The following is an 8,501-nucleotide window of genomic DNA, read 5'->3' as shown; positions in this document are numbered from 1 at the left end:
TTCACAATAGTGACCCAAACTCTGCAATAATTTACATTTACCCAGAAGGGTGACAGCCATGCTGTGAAGAGGCACCATTGATGGCTATGTCCAGACAAGGAGTTAGTTAACTGTCCTTAGCCCTACCCAGACTGGGAGTTACCAGTGGGTCCCTGGGCAGTCCTGGAGCATCCCCCTTTCCTGGGACAGCATGGCTTGCTTGATTAGGTTGTATATATGGTGGGCATGAAGAGCAAAATTCCTTTTTTTTCTATGCAGAATTCCCCTGAGCTTATTACATCCCTTCCTCCTTTGTCTCCTCTTTTTTAAAGTACAACCCTCCCTCCCCAATTTCTTTAATTTGTCTCCAAAAGTCATGTTTTCTATCACATCAATTGCTCCCCCTGACCCCATCCCTAGACCCTCTCAAGAAGCTCCTATTTTTATGGAAGGACAGCCCCCAAACTGAATCCAGGGCTGGGGAGAGCAGAAAACTGCTTCACATTTCGTATATGAAAGCTTGTGGATCCATTCTGAATTATCGATGTCTTTTTGCCCATACTCCTGATGACTTCCTGTACCTAAATTTCAGAAGATAAATGTATATATATATTTTTTTTCATAAGCAGGAAAAAAAATGCATTTAAGAAAGAAACTGCTTTTCTGGAGGCAGACCAGAAACCTTCTAGTTGAACAGATGAAAGTTAAAAAAATGATGTCCTTGAAGCAGTTGACAAGAGAACTGTTATTTCACCTGGCATTACCAAGCCAGACTCTCAGCATCTGGGGTTTGATACTCCTGGTTGTATAAATTGCATGCTTGAGAAGGGCTGGAGGAAAGGAAAGGACTGTTTTTGACAGGTCCTCCTTTTGCAGTGTCCCTTGATCCTGCATGATTCACATTTCCCTGTTATCCAACATGCTGACTCTGTATTTTCCCTGCTCTCTGTGTTTTACCTGCTTTTCCTGTCTTCCTGCTTTTTCTGTAGCTTATTTCCTTAGCCCCAATTAGGAGCATCACAAGTCTACCCTACAATTAGCTCAGAAATTGTTGCAGTCATTTCTTCCTTTCTGACACATGCACGCTCATTTCTCTGGAGCATCTGTGTCTTATTTAAGGACTCTGCTGTCAGCACTGTGACATGATTAAGTGAAAAAGAGATCTGTTTCAGGTCAAGGCTGCTAAGTCACATTTGCTGTAAAGAATAACAACGTAGTCCCATACTGCAATTTTTCAGCCCCAGAGCTGGTGTGAGATGTTTCTGGCCACTCTGCCACCAACAGCTGACCCTTCCTCCCACCTCCAGACCATTTCTTTAAGAGGAAGATGGCTGATCCTGCGTGGATGAGAATGAGCAACGTGCAGTGGGAAAAGGGTAACCTTTTTGGCAATGAAGCTACATTAAGTAAATGTAATGCATGATTATGTGCTAGATACTTTATAGCTATCCAAATACCAATAGAGGCGTACAGTGATATATTATTTCTCATTTCTTTTCTCTTGCATGATTTATTTCAACCTCAGTATCTTCTGGTTGGCATCAGCTATAAGAAATTTTGCCAAGTTTGTGGGATTCTGCCCATGATTACGCTGTAATTTAATAAGATAAGCAATTTTCTGATAGCCATGCTAAGCAGCTTATTGGGAGCCTGAGCACTAGTGATCAGTACTGAACTCCAGAGCAGTCTCCTCCAGCAGGATGAGTGCCCAGCGTTTTATTAAAAAAATATGTATTTATATATTGCATAATAGAATGGCAATTGATTTTACTTCCCGAGTTGTTTTTACAGATATGTTTTAAAAGTCTCTTCTGGCAGGGAGTTTTATCATTAGGTGGCTTACTCTTGATCTGCTGATGCTTGCTCATCAGATAGCGGATAGGTTTTTATGGCCTATGCCTGCTTCTGAATCAGGGTGCAGCAGAGGATTTTCTCTACAGAGAAGTTTTTTCATGTTGGTGCCTACAGTTAAAGTAATCCTGACTGGATTGCGAGATAGCACACAAACCCTACAAACTCCCACAAGCCTGAATCATGAGTGGGACCTTATACCCAGGTAACAGCAGGAAACAACAAAACCTTTGCCAAGTCCCATCTTTGCTTACACAACTGCAGAGATGACTGTATGTAAATCACAGAAACATAGAATACCTCGAGTTGGAAGGGACCCATGACGACCATCGAGTCCGACGCTTGGCTCTACACAGGAACACCCCAAAATCAAATCATACGTCTGAGAGTGCTGTCCAAAACCCTCTTCAACTCCAGCAGGCCTGGTGCTGTGACCACCTCTCTGGGGAGCACACTCCAGTGCTTGACTGTCCCCTCAGTAATAAGTTACCAGATTATCAGACAGAGAGATGGTCAAAAGAAAAAACTCATTCATTTGTTAATGCTATATTGTTTTTCAAGAGCATTGCAGCTTTTACAAGAACAGAAAAAGAATATATATATATATACATATATTTATTGAAAGGACACAATATATCGTACAATTCCATTGTATTTTCACATGTGGGTAATGATTATTATCTATTAATATTGTGTATGGATATTTGAGATATTTACTCAACAGTCATGATCCTTCCCTGACCATCCCAACAACTTATTCTTTGTTTTCTAGTTAACCCATTTCTTCTGATTTTGTGCATATTATCAGATATTATGTAAAGAAGATGACAGAGACTTGAAGTACAGGTTCTGTTCAGGAGAATATGTCTACTTGTCTGCAATGCCAAAATTTATAGTTTAATTTAATCACATATGGTAAATGAAGATCAAAAAGCAATTTCATATGTCTTTATGCTCTTCTTGTTGTCTTAAAATAATAAAATAATTTTATTTTTTTTTCCTTCAGGATTTGCTGGTATAAGTATGTTTTCCAGAAAATAAGAAAAAGAAAGAAGTTTTAAAAGCAAACATGTTCTAATATTACTCATATATTTCATTTACTTACCCTAGACCTACTCAATTTCAGTGGTTAGCTACACAAATTTCAATCAGTGCTGTTTCAAATACCACTAGTAAAAGAGATCAGCTTAGAAAAAACATGTATCACAGTTACATACCATTGTTAATAAAAACTCGCATGAAAAATTAAACAGATTATACTGCTATCTGTGTTTCCCAGCAGTACTTAATAAAATTTATTAAACTGTATTTTCATCCTCTTAAAATAATAAATGAATCCATAACAGAAGCTGTTTCTTTTCCCGAAGAAATCACTCCGATTATCTAACCCTGGAACATAGACTAATTCAGACTGCAGAATTTAATCCAGCAAATCCTGTTCATTGCTTCTGATTTACTTACAGCATCATTTAGGGAAAGCATTCTCTAAGATCTGTTTCTTCCTGGATGTTTATAAAGATACCCTAATAATGGCCCTTAGTTTATAAAATACTTCCTTTAACAATTGTGGTTTTTTGTTATCATTCAGTTGACATGAGAAAGTTCTCTCTAATTTCAGACATTGGGAAAAGGAGACTTCATAAACATTACTTTATTTCTGTGCTTCAGGACTTGATGTCATCATAGTTACTGCTTTGTGAAGGTAACTGTTATGAAGAACAAAATTTTTGTTTGTTTGTTTGTTTTAATTTTGTGTAAGGACAATTTGCTCTTTGTTTTGAATTGCAGTGAAACATCCCAAGCTCAGTCTCTTCACCCCATGCTATATCACTTCCTCAGAGGAAGATTTAATGAAGTTCCTTTTCTGAAGGACATATACACTGCTTGTTTCCAATCTATCTGGAAATAGATTTCGTCTGGTGGACGAAAAGCTCAACACCATCCAGCAGTGTGTGCTTGCAGCCCAGAAGGCCAGCTGTGTCCTGGGCTGCACCAACAGAGGGGTGGGCAGGAGGTGGAGGAAGGTGATCGTCCCTCTCTGCTCTGCCCTTGTGAGGCCCTACCTGGAGTGCTGCGTCCAGATCTGGGGCCCCAGCACAAGAAGAATGTGGAGCTGTTAGAGCAGGTGCAGAGGAGGGCCACAAGGATGATCAAGGAGCACCTCTCCTATGAAGAAATGTTGAGAGAGCTGGGGATGTTCAGCCTAAAGAAGAGAAGGCAGAAGGCTCTGGGATGATCTTATTGCAACATTTCAATACTTAAAGTGGCCTTATAAAAAAGATGGAGAGCAACTCTTTGCTCGTTCAGATAATGACAGGACAAGGGGGAATAGTTTTAAACTGAAAGAGGGGAGATTTAGATTAGAGGTTAGGAGGAAATTCTTCACTCAGAGGGTGGTGAGGCACTGACACAGGTTGCCCAGAGAAGCTGTGGATGCCCCATCCCTGGAGGTGTTCAAGACCAGGCTGCATGGGGCTTTGGGCAACCTGGTCTGGTGGGAGGTGTCCCTGCCCATGGCAGGGGCATTAGAACTAGATCAGCTTGAAGGTCCCTTCCAACCTGAGCCATTCTGTGATTCCATGACTCTATCTCTTGAGTATATTCACATACGAAATATAACAGACTCTATTTCAGATCAAACAAATGCTTGACTGTAGCCCTGTGGTCAAATACCTGTGTGTACCAAGCAGCTGTCTACCTGTGCTCAGAAAAAGGTTGTTGCAGTGCTCCTCAATCACTACTTATCAACCAAATAGTGCCTTGCTGAGAATGCAGCAAGGTCTGTGTTAGGGCCTTTTTAGCAAGGTGAGTATTTTGGGGATGGAGCAAGATATACATGATAGTAGTAACTGTTTTGCTAAAATGCCCTTTAAGGACTTAGTCTCCTCTAATGATTTTTCCTTTTTATATATATAAAAAAAATGTTTTGGAAGCTAAAGTTGTTTCTTACCATGCATGAGGAATGACAGAAAATGTGCATTCATGTTCATGCTTGTGCTTCAGCTTCCCCACCTTGGAGTATTCTGTTATATCATTTCATAGAAGGTTTCCCTGGGCAATGAAGGTGATGGAAACTCTTCCTTCTTTGTAGTCAGTATCTACCTTATGTTATAATGCATTGTATTTGGGTGTTACGTGCAGCTACACTGATGTCTCCCTCAGCCTTAAGGCTTAGATGGCTTTCTGTGAAGTTCAGAATATGTTTATTGAGCTTTGGATTTGGTTCCTCCAGTCATAATAGCCAACACAAATCCAGCTGGTGATGGAGTGGCCAACTTGCCTGTTATTTTTTTTTTAATGACCCAAGGATTTGGGTCAAAGTTCCTATTAGAAGAGGCAGACCCCTTTTGGCACACTGACTTGCGACATCTTTCTTTTCTGAAGAGAGATGTCTGATTTCTTAACTTTGATTACACTCTGAAAATTAACACACAAGGGTGCTGGAGGTAATGGTGATTTTGTGAGCTGAGTATTTGTCCTTGACGCTGAGAATATCACTTTACTCTGCTGATTAAATGAGGATTCACTAAGATACAAAATGCTGTGTCCACTTACATCAACAGTGAACGTGACCCTCTTTCGTTAATGACTGTGTGCCTGTTGTATGACAGATCCCCAGTTCAGATGCTGATGTTCTCTCTATATTTGGCAGTACTCTCAGACTCCTTTTTAAGTACAGAAAAAAAAAATAAGAAAAAAAAAATTCTGTTCTTACCCAGTTCTGCCCAAAGTAAAGTGAAACTATGCTGATGTCTCATATTCCCTAATTCAGGCACTCAATCCATTATTAGCACATGTCATTTCCCTTGGATCATCTTACCACAGTTCAAGTGGAAAAGACAACTTGCAATAAAGATGTGTATCTGAATACCCAACCTGACCAACTTGGACCATTTTGCTCCTTAGTTTGCTTCCTTGCACAGCCTGGATATGTGAAATTTATTCTTTTGGTTGTCTTTGTGAAAATAGAATGAAATATACATTCTATTGCTGTTTGGAGACATAAGAATGAATATTCATAAAGCTAGGAGAAAGCTTCCTCCAGCCAGGATCACAGCAAACAGACAGAAACCATCACTACTCTTAGCTTTCAGTTCTCCTTATATTGTTAGGTTTACTCTTATAGCTGGATGGAAAGTGAAAACAGATCTTTTTCAAGTCAGATAAAAACATACGTGCTTCCAATACCCAGCCCTGCTGCACACCTGGCTACCTTCACACTTCTTTTGCTTTCAGATATCCAGCCTGGATGAAGGATGTTGTGGCCTAGTAGACAAGCTAAAAGGAACAAGCTAAAAGCACTTTACAGGTTACTTCAAGTGAGACAGTTCCCAGTCTGAAAGGGTACATGTGACATGACATTTAAGTATATGTTTAGTGCAGAATTCTCAATACAGTTCTTGTCTTTAAATAACGATTGATAACAAAACAATGATAAACCCATTAAACCAGATGTTTCTTGCAATGGCTTCCACTGGCTAAGATGCTGGCACATGGGGGAGAAGGTGCTGAAGAGACAGCAAGCCTTGCTGTATGGTCAATGATTTACAAAGAAAAAATGCATTTTATTTGCAGCTATCAAATACTGGCAAAATAAACATGAAATCTGGTTCTTACAGGCCTTGCAAAAAGCTTTACCTCTGACTTCAGTGTGCCTGCGATGCTCCTCACTGTTCTCCCTCTAGCCTTACAGGGTGAAGTAGGCACAAGGACCATCTCAGTGTTGGGATTCATCTACTGCTTGGCATATCTTCACTGGAAATGCTACATGACTCTGTGCATTTTTGCTTTCATGTCGCATAGCAAAGCAAGCATGACTCACGAAAATCCCTCTGTAGATGTCAGTAACATGTTTAGTTTGCTGGATTGTTCTGAAAGTTAGAGGTAAGGCTGTTACACGAAGAATCACTGCATAAAGAAACTCACCAGCTACGCTCACCTGAAGATACTTATACCACTTACTTTCAGTCACTTTAATTCTTATGATTGGGATTTTCAAGTCTTCTACCAGTCTGCCAAGCATTTTGCTATAAGGATTAATTATTTTATAGAGACTAACTACTATTTCAGCTTATTCCCTCCTCCCTATTACTCTTTTATAATACACTAGATTTTTGTTATTATAGTTATCATCATCATCACCATCACTATCATGTTCATCTCTGGAGAAAGAAGGGTTGTGAGGGGTACGATTGTTATGTTATTAATAATGAAAAAGGCTCTTCTGAAAGCAACGAGATGATGTTCAGAATGAAGAGGAGATAAAACCCAGGGTCCTGAAAGAAAAATCAATTTATAAGAAGCCAGAAATGCAGAACTACTTCAGTCAGAGGGACGATGTATGGAGAGGGGTAAATCAAAGAATAAATGGTCTGACAAAGCTGTAAAATGCTAAGATTCATGTTCAGCAGAGGAGCACAGTTCAAGCAGTTTATAATCCAGAGTTGTGACAAAAAGGAGGGTGACATGCTTGTTTTACTTAATGGTCTCATATTCCCCCTAATCTGCAGCACATTTTGTAGGGCGGATCTTCTTCTCTTCCCTGGATATACTGATTTACACTGATTTCCCAACACCCAGGGCCTTCTTCATAGGGACAAGTGACAAGCCTGAGGAAAAATTTCTCAGGTTAGGACTGACTGCACCCTAATATGCATTAAGATTTTGAGGAGATAATGGCCAAGAGGGCCATCTGAGAGCATTAGGGATTAATGAGATTAATGGCTCCAGCCACCTGCAGCCATTGATCTGGAGCTGTCAAACACACCCAGGTAAAGAAATGTGTAAGTTGGAGGCCCAGTTTTCTCTGGCCTCTTCTATCCTTTAAACTCCAACAATGGTACAAAGATGACTGAAAAAGGCTTGCTTACAGTAGACATCTCTGGGCCACCTCTACAACTTCTTGTAAATTTATCACTGGGTGCATTCCAAGAGACTAAGGCAGCGCAAAAGTCATGAAATTATTTTTAGAAAGGTAAGTGAGTAATTTTAGGTCAATCTTTCATTGATTTGTGGCCAAAAAAAATGGAATGGTTAAAAGATTGCAGTATAATTAATGACAGTCAATATGGCCTAAAAGAAAATAGGTCTTGTCAAAGGTACTTAATTTAATTGCTTGAGATCACAAGTTTGGATGGTGAAAGTATAATGGTTTTCTTGGGCTCCACTTTTTTGGACATATGCCAGTCCACAGTATTGCTCCCACAGCCTTGGTCATTTTCTGTTTTAGGATTTTGGGTAGATTTTAGGTATTGTCCTCAGTTTTGTGGCTTTTAGTTGCAGCTGCCTGTCCCTTGGACATGCTGCTGACCCGAGAGCCTTGTCTGTAGGTCACACATATGTTCTTTGAGAACCTCGGCTAGACAGAATGAGCTGCCTTTTGGAGCACAGTGATTGCTGATGTGTCTGCAGCATAGACACATTTGATGTTATTTCTGTTTTTTTGTGGTCGACTTTTTTTTTTTTTTTCTTTTTTCTTAGAAACTGTGGGCGCAGTCATGTAAGTTGTTCCGGTGACTCAGGTTAAACTTGATTTAGAGGCTTTCCAATTGAAATGAATTATGAAAATGTGTGGAGTTAGGGAAACACTACAAGAATGTTAGTAGTAGTGTTAGGAAAACACTGCAAGTCTGATCGATGGTCCTACAACAGGAGATTAGCAGCTTGGTCTC

The 8,501-nt window shown here is 39.9% G+C and overlaps 1 long non-coding RNA gene across 1 annotated transcript in view; it reads left to right on the top strand.

The window, feature by feature from the left end:
* The first annotated feature begins 7,643 nt into the window (after positions 1–7,643).
* LOC308185623 overlaps positions 7,644–8,501 on the top strand; it is a 72,863-nt gene continuing 72,005 nt past the window's right edge. Inside the window, exon 1 of the long non-coding RNA XR_013943521.1 lies at positions 7,644–7,804. This is a non-coding gene — a long non-coding RNA (uncharacterized lncRNA). The remainder of the gene's footprint in view (positions 7,805–8,501) is intronic.

The sequence above is a fragment of the Anser brachyrhynchus genome (assembly GCF_964034855.1).
Source record: "Anser brachyrhynchus genome assembly, chromosome: Z".
NCBI classification, from domain to species: domain Eukaryota; kingdom Metazoa; phylum Chordata; class Aves; order Anseriformes; family Anatidae; genus Anser; species Anser brachyrhynchus.
Note: the sequence above shows the minus strand (reverse complement) of the source record. Positions and strands in the feature narration are given on the sequence as shown.